At 41.4% G+C, this 19,671-nt stretch overlaps 1 protein-coding gene across 4 annotated transcripts in view; it reads left to right on the top strand.

Moving 5' to 3' along the window:
• PDE7A (phosphodiesterase 7A) overlaps window positions 1-19,671 on the top strand; it is a 182,348-nt gene that overhangs the window by 71,703 nt on the left and 90,974 nt on the right. The window contains exon 1 of one of the 4 annotated variants that reach the window (XM_089685337.1): window positions 10,082-10,250. The exons of 2 other annotated variants lie outside the window; for them this stretch is intronic. The gene's annotated coding sequence lies outside the window, so the exon portion shown is untranslated. Of the gene's footprint in view, window positions 1-10,081; window positions 10,251-19,671 lie in introns of those variants that run through there. One more of the 4 variants, XM_089685338.1, reaches the window with a different exon arrangement.

Raw genomic sequence — 19,671 nt, 5'->3', positions numbered from 1 at the left:
CACAATGAGGGGAATTCAATAAAGTCGCTGCACAACTTTTTAATTTTTCTTGTTAAAGTATCACTAAACCTAGGACCCTGCATTCACTATATCTGGTCTCCCACAGTACACAGAACAGGCAATTGCAATTATTTTAGTAAATATAAACTGCTAAATACCTTTTCTCATCAGCAGTTAGAGCAGTCTTGTGACTACTATCAGAGTCTAGCAGAGCATTGATGAAAGCCTGTAGGAGTTTTCATTCTGCTGTAGGAAGAAGCAGAACCCCTGACCTCTGTCTGGACAGTGCTGATTGGCCATGTGCTGATCACATGAGCTCTCCCAAGAACAAAAAAAAAACCTCTCTACCAGTACACACCAAACTCAGCATGTGCAGAGTGTCTCCACACGATATGTCTGATCAGGAAATGAGAGGGGGGCACGGGAAAAAGGGGAGGATCAGAGAAGTCAGGATCAAACAGCATTTTTACATAATCAAACAGCATTTTCACATAATGCAGAGGATTAACCCCTTAGGTTCCACTGTGAGTATAACAAGCATTCTTTCCGGCATATACAGACTGATTTTACTGTTGTGAGTTTAGTAACACTTGAATGTACTGTGCCAAATTCATGAAGCATCTGGGACACTTTTGATTCTGACTGTGACTCATACACCAAATTCAGGTAGTTCTAAAATGCGCTACTTTTACACTGTGGTGCAGAATTCAAAATAAAGTACCAACAGTTTGTATCTTACATAAAGGGCGCTAATTCCAACTCTTTTAGCGTACAGAGAGAGAAACTGGTGCAGACAGATTTTGCAAAAGTATCAAGTATACATTCTAGACGGGTATATGAATTTGATGCAAGCTGCACCACTTTTAGAACCCATGAGAGACACTTGCAAAATCTGTCTACTCTAGTCTTTATGAATTCCAGGGAATGTGTAGCCAGTGGCACCTGTTCTACAGGTTAAACACTTTTGTGATGTTTAAGTATGTGCTAGCCCTGAAAGAGTCATTCATGCAGTGGTGGAGCATGTGCAGAATAGTCATTCTTGAATGGCTGAGGCATACAAAACCTCTTCTTTTTTAAAAAAAAAAATTTAAAAAACAATTTGTATGCTGGATCTTGCTGTGAACCATGTGAATGTGCCTAAGAGTGATCATGAATTGCTGATAGCTTCTACTATGCAATTTTATAGAGGCATTGTGTGGTTATAGGAGAACAATTGCCAGTTGCGCTACTGCATATCTCTGGTGTAGCAGCACATATTAACCACTTCCAGTCCGGACGCTTTTACCCCCTTCCTGTCCAGGCCAATTTTCAGCTTTCAGTGCTATCACACTTTGAATGACAATTGCGTGGTCAAGCAACACTGTACCCATGTGAATTTTTTAGCATTCTTTTGAGACAGATAAAGCTTTATTTTGGTGGTATTTATTCACCACTGGGATTTTTATTTTTTTTGCTATGTAAATACAAATGTCCAAAAATTTTGAAAAAGAGTGACCGCAATTCATTCTTTTCTGTAATGCCCATGTTGAGGGTTAGGCCCAAAAGAGTTTTAAATTCAGAATCCGTTATAGGTTTCCATGCGAATTGTCTGTCAAGAGCTGAATTTGGGTGGGCAGCCATGTATTGTGCGTATAAATTGCATTGGCCCACAATCAACTGATACAAATCTTCCGTTAAAAACAGCAGAGGGGCTAAACGCTAGTGCTGGCAGCAAACGGGGCCGATCCTGCTAACTCTGCATTTTTGTGGACACTATACAAAGGAGACACTAGTATAGTTCTGTTCATGATCAATATATTGATCCATACAAACGCTAAACTAGTAATGGTGGTGATCAGCAACCTGTAGCGTGAGTGCAATAGTGTGTGGGCAATCTAACGCTAGTTGACCCTGGCTGGGAGGGGCGCAGGAATACAGTGATCAGTGAAAAATTCTATATACTGACCCTTTACAAATGGTACTAGCTAGGTGATGGGGTGATCAAAGGGTTAATAGGGGCGATCAAAGGGTTAAATGCGCTAATATACCGCATGCATGTAAAATGTAGTGGTGCTGTTACTCGGTGCCGTGTTCTCTCTTCTCTCCCTGGACAGGGGGGGGGGGTTTCAGTGGTGGGCACAGGTGTGTTCACACGTCAAAATGGGAAGCAACGCATGATTATGTCACTTTGCCAAGAGCTGCTGCTCACCCTCAAAATGCGGGTAAGCAGTTGGCAAGTAGCTAAAAAAAAAACCTCTTACAAAAATTCTCACTTTTTTTATTTTTTTTTTGTTTATGCTTTTATCAGAATAGTACAATGTTACCATAGTAACATTGCACTACTGTGTGAGGGGGTGATCAGGGTTTTTTTTTTTTATACTTTGCTTTGTAGGGAAATAAAGATAATTTATCCTGCAATGTAAAGCTTGCGGTCAGAACCTAACTCATTCATGAACTGTTATAAATGAGTTAAGTTTTGACAGCTCCAGATAGTGATCTGTGATTGGCTGGAGCTGGTCACATGGTACAGGGTGCTGTGCCTGGCCCCGTGTATCATGGGATAGCTTTGGGCCAATCACAGCTCACTAGGAAGAGAAGCAGAGCTGCTATGAATGACATCGATTCATAACAGCTTTGCTTACATAGTGATCATGTGAGAACCAAACGATCACATGATCACCGGGTCCCGTTCACCAGGATCTTCATTCCGCTGTGTCCGCTGGACACAGCAGTCGGGGGGGAGGGGGGTGCACAGTGCCCCCTTGTGTTAGTACAGCCAGAGCGACGTACGGGTACGGCGCCTTGCCTGTAGCTGCCGCCCAGCTACAGTACATTGCGGGAGGGAAGTGGTTAAAGGTCACTGCAAAACTGCAGTATTAATCGTAGACTACTATTATAGGAAGAAATCTGATTGGCTACGTGTGTAATGTGTTGTAATGGTGTTCATTTTTTTTATTTTAACTTTTTGTTTGTTTTTTAATTTTAGGACTCATGCACACAGGAGTTTAAAAAGGAAAAAAAGCTCTCCTAGATGTCTTTCTCCTGGCCACAGCATTTTTGCAGAAAAAGTGCCTGACAGTTTTACAAGCGTCAATCGCTTGGGCGTTAATTCATTTAATTGGCCATAATAATTTATGCTGGCCATTGAAATGAATTAATGCTCAAGTGTTAAACGTGTCTAGCAATAACATGCGTTTACACACAAAAAGCGTTTTTCTGCCAAAATGCTACTGCTCCTGGATGCGCTGGCCCTGGATTTTTCTCCTGCCTGTAAACTCTCCTGCCTCTAAAAGTCTGTGTGCATGGAGACATAGGATAACATGAAGGACTGTGTACAAGCAGTAAAAAATAAAAAAGCCCGATACCCTAAAAGTGGCTGCAAAAAGTGTGCATGAGGCCTTATCTGTCCTCTACCTAAAAGCCAAATATTTGCAAAAGTACTTGTAAAGTTTCAACAGAGGAGATACTACCTCCAGGGTCACTAGCAGCCAGGGCCTCTGAGCATTTTCATACGAATATTCTCATTGTGTGTACGAGGCTTTAGACTCAACACTCTTCCATCAGGATGTGACTGGCTAGATTTGTATCGTTTTGCATTTTGCTTGAAATATTTTCAAGTACACATATGTTAGCAACATACTTCAGTTCACATATCAGCTTGTGTCTTGTACATTATGATGTGCATTGACATTCATCTCAAATTGCTATGCAGTGCCCATTACAAGTGTGACTGTTTTTGACATGCATTTTATTAACTTTCACTGTCACTGACCACAGTATGGGTGGGAGCAGGATTCACTTTTTACTGCCACTAACCACAGTGCTGGGGGTGGGGGGGTGGGAGGAATAAATGTGTTACTGCCTCTCACCACAAGGGGGTGGAGGTTAAATATCACTTCTGTTGACCACAATGTGTGAGGGAGGTGGGTGTTAAAACTCAACTACACTGCATCTGGGCACCACAAACCAAGAATGCTATTTTGATTCATTTTTACTATTCAAAGCAAACTCCCCCACCCATCCATGTCTCCATACTTTATTTTGTTGAGAAATCACTTTGAAAAACACCCCTTAGCATTTCTAGCTGCGCCCATCTTCAGTAAGGGCAGATGATTCATGTAGCATTTACTTGATGGAATCCATCTTTCCTTACCTTAGGCATGCTGCCAGGGGGCATGCCCTCCTCTCCTCTTCTACTTCTGAAGACTCTTGTGATATATGACCTCATTTGCCTAGGCATAGAAACCAGTAAGTAACTGCAGAAATGTAACAAAAAAAAAGAAAAAAGTTTAAACAAGTAAATATAATAGACCTTCCTATGTCTTCAGTGTTGATTGGCAGAGTGCAATTCCACTTTAAATATCACTGCCACTGACCAACAATGCAGGGGAGGCAGGTTAACCCTTGCTACTACTGACCCCACCAGTGCAGGAGGGGGATAAATCGCCTCCACTGACCACTGATGTTGCTGGGGAGGGGGGTTGTCATTGTACTGTTCTGTTTTTATTGCAATCACTGACACCAATGTTGAAAGTTATTATTGCACTCACTGATACTAATGCTTGGGGATTTAGGATTACACTCACTGACACCAATTTGGGGGTTATTGTGGTCCAACTTCAGTGTGCATTGGGATACACTTCAAAAAATGCAGCAGGACCAAAATTTTTGGATACTGAGGTATGGAAATGTGCTGCTATTGTGCATTCCTCTTGAGGTGTTGGGGTCTCACTTGAGACTGTCTATAATTTTCAGGTTGAACACCTTTGCACTATAGTGTTCCCCTTCACTCCTCCCCCGGCGGCTACATAAAAGGTTATGTAGAGAAATGAAAAGTGGATTTGGTGGGCCAGTACAGAAAATAATTAGACACTCCCAGAAGAGGATATGGCTATGATGTGCAAGGAGGTAGAAAGCTCTGGTATTGAATTGACATTTCTGAAAGTGGTCATTTTCTTGCATAGTTGTAAGGGAGTAAAAATCATTTATGGAAAAGAGAAACACTGCTAATAAGCATTTAAAATGCTTGCAATTGGTGACTGGGTCTCTTAAGGGTTCTACAGACAATACATTTTTGCACAGTCCAATAATTTACTGGTTTGTCTGGGAAGATTTGTAGATCTCTAGGCTTCACCTGACCACCTTAATACCCTTCTGAACATTCTTGTAGGAAGGAGAAGTCAATTGGGCAAGTCAAAGCCTTCCTAGTCCATGTTTTCGTCATGAGAGGAGGCCAATGCTACATTCCCCTCCCCTCTTCTTGGGCAAAAGCATGCACTTTTTTGCGTCAGCATCTATTATAGAAAATATATAAACGGGCCTTGCAGACCCTGGAAGAAAACATTGGAAGGTCCATGCATTCCTATGGACAGGCGGATGTGAACGGACTTGTGTCCATTTAATCTAACCTACCCCTGGGTCTGATCCAGTCTGCTAAAAATAAATAAAAAAGGGAGGCTATCCTTTTCGCTTAGGTGAATTGGCTTGGAGGGTAGTCTGGTGTAAAGGGATATCAGAGTCTGTTTACTCCCAGCTGCCCATAGAGCAGAGCAGCTCTGTTCACTTCTGTAGAAACTGAGTAGATATGAATGTGTCATCCCCCTGGTCTGCTCCAATCAGCATAGGATCTGTGATCTGATCCCCAGTTGATTGGAATGGAGTCCGCCCCATGTGAAAGGAGCTTTAGAATATGTTGAAAACATTGCAATTAAGTCAAAATCACAATGCTTGCAGTCTGCATATAAATTGAGTGGTGCACCGAAATGAACATTCTGCACCGAAACCGAAAATTCAGGATACACTTGGCCGAAAACCGAAACCAAAATGGACAGTTTTTTTTTTTTATATATTTTTTTCATATATAATTGTATTCAACCTTTTAAATAATATCATAAATATGAATTTAAAAAATACAATCCAGTAACGTAAAACAACTTTTATTGAAAGTAACACACAAAATTTGGACAGGAAATATGAAATATATATAAAATGTAAAAAACGTAAATAGAGCCGTTTTTGCATTGCAAGTCAATAGGGGGTATTTGTGCATTGAAGGCAACAGGAAGCGTTTTTTGCACTGAAGGCAATGGGACGCATTTTTCCATTTAAGTCAATGGCACATGATTTTGCATTGAATTCTGTTATCCCTAAGGGCACTTTTTTTTTTTTAAATCGACAACCCTGTTTTCGTCCGATATATCGGTGCATCACTAGTCACAAGAATACAATAATTACCAGGTGTGATAACATGCAAAAGTTCAAAATTTTATTTGTCATAAATACTGATTTAAATCTCAGCAGCTTGAAGTTCTGATAATTGGTATCCTCTGTTATTGTTCTCTGGCTCCATAACCAATCTAATCCAGCATTCATTAAATAGGAGACTTGTTTTGCAAACTTTTACCTTTCTTGTTTCTGTTATAGCTGTGGTCAGTGAGGGAATATGCATATAGTCCTGCCAGTGACTGCAGCTAAGATGCGTGTTAGAATTTTCGTGTAGATGGTGACTGCTGACAGTATCCAAGATACACAGCAACACCACTGTCTACATACGGAATTTCCATCATTCCTGTATCTGTATGTAGTTTTATAACCAGATGCAGTCTGTCTTTGCTTGTGTACCAGACCACTCTTTTCCGTCTCTGTTCACATTTATCTTTTTAATGCAAATACACAGGAAAAATTAAACCTTGATGTACTAAGTTATGTATGTGGTTGTGTTTGGGACATCAGCAGCATCATAGTAAGTTGAGGTCTTGTTTCATATTACTGTGGTACAGTTAGTGCTGATTACTATGTGCTGTTTACCCTCTAATTTGACAGCTGTGAGAAGTTCTGTCATCCCATAACTTGTGTGTACATTTAGCACTGTTTCATGTATGTGTATTAAATGTCTTGTTATACAACACACGCATCTACACATGCTCTGGCAGATAGTGTTTGTATACCATGCACCTCAGTGAGGCTATTTCTGTCCATTTGGATTCCAAAATTGTAAGCACTGATGTCAATGCAGATGAGGTTGGCCTAATTTGGGCAGGCTATCTACGCGCAGAGCTAAATCTTCTGTGCATGGATAAACACTGGTGCCAAGACTGACAGGTGTCCTTGTGGGTGGGAGGGAGTCCTAGTGATGGAGAGTAACAAAAAGTATTTCTTCAATCCAGTGACACTAGTGCAGATTCAAACCAAACCAGAAAAGCAACCAAGCTACTTATTTGTGTGTGTGTGTGTGTGTGTGTGTGTTTTCCTTCCCCCTCCTTCATCCCTTGTGCTAAATCTTCATTTATTTGGTGAAGTGTATACATTATTTTTAAATTCTAGTTTAAGATACAGTAGGGAAGGGTTGACCATCTGTCAGTTTTTTACTGTTTCAGGGCAGAGGGCAAAAACAGACAGGGGTTCTAACCATTCCTTACGCTATCCAAAACTAAAAAAATAATCTATTTCAAAGATGAAAGCCAAGCTTTGAGGAGAGGTCCCTCTCCCCACTGCAAGGAATACCTGCTCTATTTGTCTAGGGGATGAGACATCTGACACTCTCCTCTACTGTCAGACCCTCTGGTTTGAGATCAAGCACTCTTCATCCTTCTGCAAAATGCACAGGGATGTACAGGAAGACATCTGAGAGCTGTCACTGGGGACTTTGAAGGAATTTCTACACCTCTGCCCTACGGAAGGGACACTTAGGCTTGCAGTGCACCTCTTAAGGGATGAGACACCAATAGCTCAAACCACTCTCTCCTGCCTAACTCAGCACTCCTCAGAATCCTTCTTGACTCCTGCAGCCATAGCTCCCTGTTCTGACTTGTTCAGGGAGGAATTCTCTGCTATTATATGAGTTTATGGAAATTTAGCCATTTTAGCTGACTTGGAAATCAGGGGCAATATGCATGCTTCCATGCCCTCACCTTCAGAGAGTGATATTATTTTTCCTGTGGCTGCATCTGCTTCAGCCAAGGATAAAGAGGAATGTACCCTGTCCTTGTTTGAGGAGTTGATACTCAGTCTGCGTTTTGCTAACATAACTGTTAAGCTTAAAGCAGAAGTCCAGAAGATCGGCAGATTAACAAAGTATATCTCCACTCTCCTCACCCCTAGACAAAAACGAGCAGTTAACCATATGCAGTGCCCAGAGTTCTTCTTTAAATATACCATTTTGCTTCTTATTGAGGCAGTCTGCACATGTTTACAATTGGAACAACCTGCATCAGCTACACTTAGTTACCAGTCTGGAATCTACTAAAACCCGGCTTGTTAAAAACTTTTCCAAAGCATTCGATGCCACAACTTGTTTTGTATAGTGATTGGTCTAATCCAGATAAGGTCTTTACTCTTTCCAAGGACTTTGCCCACAAATATCCTTTTAAGGAGATGTTCTTTTTAAAGTTGGCTATGCCTGTAGTGGACATTGCCATTTCTTAAGAAAAACCCTGTAGAGGACATGCTAGTTTTTGAAGACCTTGTAGATAAAAGGTTTGAATCTCTTCCTAAGATCTTATTTTCCCTTGCATGCCATGCCCTGCAACCTACTATGGAGACCATTTCCCTTTTCCAGACCTTGGTTGTCTAGACCAGCGTTTTTCAACCACTGTGCCGCGGCACACTAGTGTGCCGTGAGATATTGTCTGGTGTGCCGTGGGAAAAATTGCAATTTCATCCGTAACATGTGGCCTCGGCTCACAAATAGACCAATCATTAGAACAGCAATGGGCAAACTACGGACCTTTTAATCCGGCCCGCGAAGCGTGATACTGTCAGGATGATCTGTCCCCCTCGACGTATCTGCGCATGTGCCGGAGATCGCCGATCGTCTGCTAATGCCTGAAACTGGCACATGCGCAGATACGTCGAGGGGGACAGATCCTCATAGGAGACAGATTTTCATGCTACACCGGAACGGCAAGAGGAACGCGCGGAGCAAAGGTAAGTGAATTGACACAGGGGGGGCTTGGGGACTTAATATGGGGGATGAATTAATATGGGGGATGAATTACTATGGGGGATGAATTACTATGGGGGATGAATTACTATATGGGGGATGAATTACTACGGGGGATGAATTACTATAGGGGGGATGAATTACTATGGGGGATTAATTACTATATGGGGGATTAATTACTATATGGGGGATGAATTACTATATGGGGGATGAATTACTATATGGGGGATGAATTACTATAGGGGGGGATGAATTACTATATGGGGGGGTGAATTACTATGGGGGATGAATTACTATATGGGGGATGAATTACTATGGGGGATGAATTACTATGGGGGATTAATTACTATATGGGGGATGAATTACTATGGGGGATGAATTACTATGGGGGATGAATTATTATATGGGGGATTAATTACTATGGGGGATGAATTACTATGGGGGATTAATTACTATGGGGGATGAATTACTATATGGGGGATGAATTACTATATTGGGGATTAATTACTATGGGGGATGAATTACTATGGGGGATGAATTACTATATGGGGGATGAATTACTATGGGGGATGAATTACGATGGGGGATGAATTACTATATGGGGGATGAATTACTATGGGGGATGAATTACTATATGGGGGATTAATTACTATGCTTACTATGGGGGAATATTACTATACTTACTATGGATGACACATACACATCATTCATCTACTCTTGGTCCGGCCCCCGGGTCCAATATATGAACCCATTGCGGCCCTCAAGTCAAAAAGTTTTTCAATAAATTATTTTAACATTTTCCAATGGTGGTGTGCCTCGTGATTTTTTTCATGAAAAAAGTGTGCCTTTGCACAAAAAAGGTTGAAAAACACTGCTCTAGGGAGTTATAATTGAAAAGGGAATTAACAAAGGGAGGGCCTTTGCTACCAACCGGTTTTTCAGCTAATAATTAATGGTATATTTTGTGACATGTTAAGCTGTCTCTTCCTAACTGTGGCTGTGTGCCCCTGTGTTTTGGAGCTGTGTGTGATCCCCTCGTCTTGTTGCTACAGGTTCCAGTGCAGTATTTTGATCCAGTGCATTTTCATACAGGGACTCTGCCCACAGTCATCAGATGACTGTTGTGTTAGTGCAGCTGCTTAGAGCTCAGCTCACTTGGAGCCGATCTGTTTAATGTCACAGATTTCTTGTCATTAAGCATTCCCTGAAAGCCTCTTTCTGCTGTTGGGGGGACAAACGGAAGACATGATGCAGTGTTTTTTGTGACTCAATGGGAATTACATTAATCTGATCAATAGCTGTGATTCTTATCAAGTGGATTACTTCAAAGGTATGCAGATATTTTAACACCTCTTTCTGAGCTTTGATACACTGGGGGAGATGTACTAAAACTGCTGCATTCAGAATTTGGTGCAGCTGCGCATGGTGGCCAATCGGCTTCTAACTTCAACTTGTTCAATTAAGCTTTGACAATGAAACCTGGAAGCTGATTGGTTCCTATGTAGAGCTGCACCAGATTTTGCTTTCTCCAGTTTTAGTAAATAATCCCCCACTGTTGTGTTTTATTCTATGTTGGCATAAAATACAGTGTGTTGGGTTTTTTTTACTGGAAATGTCCCACTTTAAGTGTCACTTTTAAAGTGCATGTAATATGTAACCTTCTGTATTGTACTTAGTTGCTACAGCAAGCATCTGTGCTAATTATAGAGTTGGTTTCTGTATTGCAAATGTGGTGCTTAGTGCTGTTGCTAAAAGCAACTATCATTATATTGTGGATATGTGTGTATGTGTGTGTGTTTTATATAAAATATATTTCATGTTCTCTATCAGCCATTCTTCTCAACCAGGGTTATGTGGCTTATTGACCTCACATTTGATTCTGTCTTCATAGTTCCAGGGCCAACACAACTTGGCAAAGTCATTGAAGGCCCTTTTTTTCCCCCCATTGACGCTCTGTTAACTGGTGTACAGGGGTTCCCTAAGACAAAATTATTTGAGCGGTCCCTGTGTAGTAAAAAAAAATGTTGAGAAGGGCAGCTTTATATCATTCATCAGATGTAATTTTTGCTGTTGGTGCTATTTCTCACGATTTCCCACCTATGTTATCTTCTGTTAGTTTTGTAAGCCACTGCTTTATGGAAACCTAAGTTGTGCTACAATGAACACTCGCATAATTGAAGTGATTCTTCAATATCATCTTTTCATTTATTTTATTTTTTTTTATTTTGATTTAAATTTAAAAAAAGAGAGAAGTTTTATTCAAAAGAGAAAGTATACATGCAGCAATTATTATTATAATACAGGATTTGTATAGCGCCAACAGTTTACACAGCACTTTACAATGTAAGGGCAGACAGTACAATTACAATACAAATGAATACAGGAGGATTCAGAGGGCCCTGCTCATTAGAGCTTACAATCTAAGAGATTCCAGAACATACTCCCAATCATAACAGTTAACATGTCTGTCGTGTACAATGGTAGATTCAGTCAGTGATACAAACTGAAATGAGCATATATTTTACAAACTACACAATTGACAAAGGACAGTTTGCAGCTATAGCACCATTCCAAGTTATCTGAGTACTTGCCTAAGACCAGCAACCAAAGGGGTACACATTAACCTACTAGCAGCCTGTCTATGACAAGGTCAAGCTAGCTCTGGCTTGGGGTATCTAACCATGGGCCCCAAAGATTTTCAAGTTTATGTGGGAATTCACCATGTTAGTAGATGAACTTAACCAGCCTGAGAGTTTCACCTATACATAGGATTTTCAATGGCGCAATGTTATTCTCTGGGCTTAAAAAAGGGCTTTAGCTACTGCTTCTCTAGTACAAGCCGGCAATCGGAAGTCATCTAAGATGCCCAAAAGGCATGATATAGTGTCAAGGGGAATAGAAATCTGAAAAACGGCATTGAGCATGTTCACTACCCAGCCCAGTATATATGCAATTTGGGACAGCACCACATTAAATGGATCAAGTCACTGTGGTCCCTGCAGCATCTACCACAAGTAGTGTTGGCTAAAAGGCCCACTTTGCACGGCTTGACCGGCGGAAAGTGAACTCTCAGAAGCATATACAGTTGCAGAAGTCTCTTTTTTCATGTTAAGAGAGCATTGTGGAACCACTTGAAGAGCTTCTTCAAACTGGTCCTCTATAAAGGGGTCAAGGTCCATCCTCCACTACCTTTCCACTGTTAAGGGAAATTACTTCACGATTTCTGCCTGCAGCATGGCATAGCAACAGGTGATTAAACCTTTGGTGGAAGTTGTAGTAGACATCATATTGAACACTGGAGTTGGGGATTGGTGCCACTGTAGCATGTTTAAGTTGAATATAGCAGTTCATCAAAAATGCCATTTTCATTTAACTTTCCTGGTGCAGGTGTTGTGTAAATTCCAAGCACTTTTGCAAATGTATTGTACACTTATAGTCAATGTGAATATGTCATCACTATTTTGTGTTCTTTACATCATTTCTTGCTTATGGTAGTAAAAGGAGAAGTAGTGCCAATGCTTATTTGGCCCTGCTTCTCCTGTGGGTCACAAGAGTGCACTTTGTTCTATACTCCTGTGACTCATATTCAGTAGACAGTGGGCTAAAGTCTGCTGTTGGCTAACATCACTTTGCCAGTCCAGGTTCTAGAGAGATCCTAGATGCCTGAGGGGCAGCTGGCTCAGCCTCTTAGTGCAATGCTGAGAGTCTGAGTCAGCCACTCCTGCCCCCATCATAGCTCAGTACTCCAGTGAGCACTGGAGGGTTAGAGCAGAGTGCCATTGACTGACAATCAGATATTCTCTGCTCACTGAAGACCAAGAACTGAGCAATCTGCAGTCTTTGATCACTCAGTTCTCGGTGTAGAGGTGGCTGGGGACAGATGCAGCTTTGGATCGTTACAGCATACACCGAAGTGAGTATAAATGTATGGGTTTTTTTTTTTTTGTTGGTTTTTTTTTTTGTTTTAAATACCAAACTTCTCTTTTACCGCCTCCCGTCCGCCATATTTGGAAATGACAGACGGGTGGCAGCTCTCTTGTTCTGGAATGGTGTAATATTACATCCTCCTACTCTAGCTGCACATGCGTGCGTCCGGGAGCGTGGCGATCAAGGGTAATCTGTGTCCCCAGGACACAGCGAATCACCGATCAAGGTAAAGAGCCGATGACATAGACTCTTTACATGTGATCAGCTGTAACTGGACACAGTTGAGCACATGGTAAACAGGAAATGCCAGTGATCAGCAGTCCTCTCACGCTGACAGTGCATGAGGAAAGGAGAGCTGATGAGCATAAATCCTCAAAGGGGACATCTACACTGATAATCATGGCCCTGATTATCAGTGCATCCCCATCAGTGCCCATCAGTAATGCCTCTCAGTGTCCATAAATGCTGCCTGTCAGTGCCCATCAGTGATAGCTGTCAATGCCACCTATCAGTGCAGCCTCACCAGCGCACATCAATGAAAGAGATACAATTTTGTAAATAAGTTATTTTTAACAGAAACTTTTTTCCCCAAAAATTTTTGGTCTTTTTTCGTTTGTTTAGCAAAAAATAAAACACCTAGTGGTGATTAAATACCACCAAAAGAAAGTTCTATATGTCTAAAAAAAATTATAAAAATTTTGTTTGGGTGCATTGTTGCACGACCGCGCAATTGCCATTCTAAGCGTGGCAGGGTCATCTCATTGCTGCCCATCTATTATTATTATTATACAGTATTTATAAAGCGCCAACAGTTCGCTCAGCGCTGTACATTACAATGGGAGACAGAACATGCGACAATACGATAACAATACAATGTGATACACGAGGGGTTCGAGGGCCCTGCTCTTTCGAGCTTACAATCTAGGAGGGAGGGGATAGTGGTACAGGAGGAAATGGCTGCGGGGGATGGAGTGGTAGGAAGAGTGGAGGAAGTCGACAATTAGCAGGGGGTGGGGCAGGCTTCCCTGAAGAGGTGGGTTTTCAGGGTGTGCCTAAAGGAGAGGAGAGTAGGTGATAGTCTGATGGATTGGGGTAGGGAGTTCCAGAGGATGGGAGACGCCCTGGAGAAGTCCTGGAGGCGGGCATGGGAGGAGGAGACCAGGGAACTAGAGAGAAGGAGGTCTTGTGAGGAGCGGAGAGTGCGTGTTGAGTGGTATTTAGATATTAGGTCGGTGATGTAGTTTGGGGCAGTATGATGGACAGCTTTGTACGTCAGTGTTAGGATTTTGAATTTGATCCGTTGGGCAATCGGAAGCCAGTGGAGGGATTGGCAGAGGGGGTGGCGGAAATGGAGCGGTTGGTAAGGTGGATGAGTCTGGCTGCCGTATTTAGGATCGGCTGAAGCGGGGATAGCCTGTGGTGAGGCAGGCCAGTTTCGAGGGAGTTGCAGTAATCGAGTCGTGATATGATGGAGTGGATGAGCTGCTTAGTGGTTTCCAGGGTTAGGAACGTGCGGATTTTCTCGATGTTGTTAATTTCATTAACACCAAAGCAGCTGAAACTGATTAACAACCCCCTCTGCTACTTAACTGACCAGATCAATATCCCAGGAGTTTAAATGACTTGATGCTATATACTGTGATTAAAAAGTGTTCCTTTAATTTTTTGAGCAGTGTACATGTTGTTAAAGAAGAACTCCGGGACAGCCAAAACAATCGCCCATTAGTACCCCCCCCCCCCCCCCCCCCCCCCCCACACACACACACACACACACACAAAAGCAACTAAACAGTTTAATACAATTTTGAAATTCCCTACTATTGAGGAGAAAAGTCTAGGGGAAAAAAAGGAAACTACAGTTCCATTAATCAACCACAGGGAATTGAAGTGAATGTTGGCAGGTAATGTTGAATTTGTCTGAGAGTCTCAGTCCTCCCACTACTGCAAGTGGGGCTGAATTATATCACTGCTACATGGAGAAAGAACTACAGAAGGGATGTGCCAAGACCAGTTACTGAGGGAATAGAAGGCATAGCAGCTACTAGTCTTACAACCAGGAGACCAAAGAGAACTAACAGTTTGATTTGAAAAAGAATAGGCTATTTCAGAGAAACTACTGAATGAACGAGAAGATTGATGACATATTCAGTGCATGTAGGAGATCGGCAACAAGGACATATAAAGATATTTTTGCCCGGAGTTCTGCTTTAAGTTGAGTTCCAGTTTTGGTTTATTAAATACTTTAAACACTGATTATCCATAACTTTATGACCACTGACAGGTAAAGTTAATACCATTGATTATCTTATTACATTGGCATTTAAAGGTGGTGGGATATATTAAGCAGCAAGTAAACATGTTCTTCCTGACGTTGATGTGTTGAAAGCAGAAAAAATGAGCATTGCAATTTGTGTAAGGGGCTACATAGTCAGATGGGTCAGGGTGCCCTGCTGACTGTTAAAAAAAACCTGACACCTGTCCTTCAATCCCACGGAAGCTTGCGGCTTTACAGGCGGGTGCTCACTGCTCATGCGCGAGTAGTGCTGTGCTTTGTGACTGGTCCTGTAGTCTTCTGGGACCCATCACATGTCCAAGAAGACTATGGGGAGAGAGGGAGGAAAACTTCTGCTTCCAGTTGCCTAGGCAATCGCAGCGGAGGTGGGAATGGGTACCTGTCAATTTCTTGTACCCACTCCCTCTCTGCTCCCCAAAGGTGCCAATCTTTAATGGGGAGCTGGGGACCAGTCCTTTAAAGTGGAACTTCCCCTTTTGGGTGGAGCTCCGCTTTAAGTTTGCACTGCTTCACCAAACCAGCCTTTGCCTGCTTACTTCTAAACACGTGAATTGTGCCAGTGTGTTGTGGTGTTTCCAGATAGTCTTTCCGCTTTATCATACCTGTAAGGCAAGTGTAGCTGCTTTTATTCCTACCATCCATGCATGAGTGAAAATTATTTGCTTATAAATGGCCACTTCATATACTTTGCAAAATAAATGCAAATAACTGTAAAAGTAATAACAGTCCACAGTAAATGTAACAAAAGTCAGTATACTATAGTGACAGATCTGCTTTAAATTTTTGCTATAAAAAACACTAACTTTAGTCACATGACTTACTTGTGTTTGAAGTATGTTTCATGTATCTTAGAGTAATCTGCACTGCAGAAATACCTGTCCTCTTCCTGTCATTCCATTCATTCTAGTGCTGCTGTGGCTAACCATTTCAGATCTTTAGAACAGTAGTGCAGAAGGTCTAACAAGGTCCTGCCCCCTCCTTTCTTCCATTGAGAGCATGCATCCCTTAGAGATTTGTTACCATGTCCTTTTAGCTTGGAACCCCAAGGCTTAGTACAAATTTTAGCTTGTAGAAGAGCACTCTAATTGGGTAGCTGTTACAAAGCTTTCAGCAAACTTCAGCTTTGTTGAAGCTGCAAAAGAACTCTTCAGTTCAAGTTTGAATATGTTAAAAGGTCATTGAAGCCAGAAACCTTCTATGCCTATCTTTAAGGGCTTGTTTACACTTGCTGTGCTTTCTGAAGAGCGATCTGTGTTTGTATCACCTCCTTACTGTCTACTAGTTGCCTAATGTATAAAAAAATGCCAGACAGAAATTGTACAGCCAAACTAGTAGATTTTTTAGGCACAGTGAGAGGCCAAACTGCCATGTTAAAACATAACAATTTATTAAACATAAAATGATAACAAACAGAATAAAACTAGAAATGCAAAACCCCCTAACAAAAAAGCGGGAAATAATGCCTGACATAGCCCTTTACATATTGAGTAGTACATATCACCTAGTGGACAAATTGTTCTTCCAAAAGAGTATAGCCCTACGATAAGAAACGGTCAGCGCGTTTCGCCTGTGCATGTGGCTTCTTCAGGACCGTGACATCTACGTAAAGGGAAGCAGTACTACTATAAATAAAATACAAAAAAGCAAAGAGTATGTACACAATCAATTACATAAAGCAACATAATATATGCATGTAATTATGTAGACAATCATTGGGCTTACATTAGGAAGCGGCAGCCAGTGATAACTAGTCTGGGGGGGGGGGGACATAGGAGACTCAAATGTGAAACACCCGGGCAACAAACCAGGGAGCAGGGAGCCTACTGACATATCTAGAATCCTATAAAAGGAAGCACAAAATACCACTAGCACACAATATAAGTATGTTATAGGTAAAGATCTACTTATTACCAAATATTTAAGCCAAATGTATAAACTAATACAATGATCATAAATTGTGCCCACATATAGCTGGAATAATAAAAGTTCAAAATGTAGAAGCTAGTAGCAATTTAGGGCAGAGATGTAACCAAAGAGGCGTTATTATGCCTAGAAATAACAACTGTATATTAGACATGTGCTAAACAAGACTTAAAGCAATATTTTGTGTGTGGAGATGGCAAACTTACTGGTGTGGCCAAGCGGAAATAGACAATATATTCTCCAGTACATGAAGTCTCGAACTGGACAACCTAACAGGGACCCAACGCACAATGGTGTGTTTTAGAGATACCACCTATAGTACCACAAACAGAACAATACATTCAGGAGATAGTCTTATAGCTTATAAGATGAAATAACTCACTATACATAACACTCAATGTAATACTCCACCTCCTTCATAAACGTGTGAGTTAATCCAGCTAATGGGACAGTATAAACTTGCACCTGATCCCCATGGAAAGTCCCTATAAAAAAAGTAATAAAAGACCATGAGTACTGCATTGAAAGCCATATATCTCTCCCAGTAATCTAGCCAGTATGATATATGCTACATCCACAATGTGGTACGGAAAACTGCAGCTCATACCTATAGTCTATCGCCGAATGCCACAAACAAGTGCCCCACCGCGCTGATCACAGCCGGCCTCGTAAAGATACACCACGGCCCGTCGCCATGATGGCGTGGCTTATGTCCGCCATAATTGTAGCTGCACTAAGTGATGTCTAAGCACCTGGAACAGATGGCATACACCCACCGGTCCTTAAAGAATTGAGCTCTGTCATTTCAAAGCCATTGTTTCTAATTTTTAGGGACTCTTTAATGACTAGCATAATACCACTGGATTGGCGTAAGGCCAATGTGGTGCCAATATTTAAAAAGGGGTCAAAATCTTTACCAAGTAATTATAGACCTGTTCGTTTAACTTCTATAGTTGGGAAGATACCGGAGAGTTTAATAAAAGACCACATAGATGAGTTCTTGCTGGAAAAAAATATGTTAAGCAACAGACAGCATGGATTCATGAAAGACAGAAGTTGTAAAACAAATCTCATTTCTTTTAAGAGGGGGTGAGCAAAACCTTGGACAGAGGGATGGCTGGGGACATGGTATACTTGGATTTTGCAAAAGCATTTGACACAGTTTCTCACACAATGCTAATGTGCAAAGTAAAGTCTATGGGCTTGTATGTAAATGGATAGAAAACTGGCTAAAAGATTGTATTCAAAGAGTAGTGGTTAATGATTCATACTCTGAATGGTCTAGAGTTGTCAGTGGTGTACTCCAAGGTTCAGTGTTGGGATCCTTACTTTTTAATATATTTATAAACAATATAGGGTCTGGGATTAAAAATCCCATTTCAGTCTTTGCAGATGACACCAAGCTGTGCAGTGGAATAACGTCCTTACAGGATGTCTTCAATGCACTGTTTAATTGGGCAACTATGTGGCAAATGAGATTTAATGTTGATAAAGGTAAGGTTACTTGGGGGCTAAGAATATGCATGCATCATACATACTAGGGGAGTACAACTGGGGGAATCAATGGTGGAGAAGGATCTGGGAGTTCTGATAGATCACAAGCTTAATAATGGCATGCAATGCCAAGCTGTAGTTTCTAAAGCGAGCAAAATCCTCTCTTGTATTAAAAGAGGTATAGACTCCAGAGAGAGAGATATCATATTACCCCTGTACAAATCATTAGTAAGACCTAATCTGGAATATGCAGTTCAGTTTTGGGCACCAATACACAAAAAGAACATTGGGGAACTGGAGAAAGTACAGAGAAGGGCAACTAAACTGATAAGAGGCATGGAGGAGCTCAGCTATGAGGAAAGATTAGGGGAACTGAATTTATTCTGTCTTGAGAAGAGGAGATTAAGGGGGGATATAATCAACATGTGTAAATACATCAGTGGTTCATATAGTGAACTCGGTGTAGAGCTATTCACCCTGAGGTCATCATAGAGGACTCTTTACGTCTGGAGGAAAAGAAATGTAATCTCCAAACATGGAGGGGTTTCTTCACAGTGAGAGCTGTGAAAATGTGGAATAGACTCCCTCAAGAGTTGGTTCTGGCCAGCTCAGTGGATTGCTTAATAAAAGGCCTGTATTCCTTCGTAGATACAGAGAATATAACTGGATACTAACATTTATAGGTAAAGTTGATCCAGGGAATATCCGATTGCCTCTCGGGGGATCAGGAAGGAATCTTTTTCCCAGCAGGAGCAAATTGGATCATGCTTTGCTGGGTTTTTTTGCCTTCCTCTGGATCAACTGTGGGTATAGGATTATAACTTTTTTTTTTTTTCTTCTTTATGGTTGAACTGGGTGTACTTTTGTCTTTATTCAGCCAGACTATGTAACGTCAGACGCATGTCACTTCTGTGTAAAGGCGTGCTTGCACTGGAGGAGATGGAATAGCACAGGTGCTATCCTCGCTGTAGGATATATAGTGGGGATCGAAAGTTTGGGCACCCCAGCTAAAAATTTGTATTAATGTGCATAAAGAAGCCAAGGAAAGATGGAAAAATCTCCAAAAGGCATCAAATTACAGATTAGACATTCTTCTAATATGTCAACAAAAGTT

The sequence above is a fragment of the Staurois parvus genome, unplaced genomic scaffold (assembly GCF_062004578.1).
Source record: "Staurois parvus isolate SC_StPar_1 unplaced genomic scaffold, SC_StPar_1.0 ptg000371l, whole genome shotgun sequence".
NCBI lineage: Eukaryota > Metazoa > Chordata > Amphibia > Anura > Ranidae > Staurois > Staurois parvus.
The sequence above is the reverse complement of the archived record's forward strand: the minus strand, read 5'-3'. Positions and strand labels throughout refer to the sequence as shown.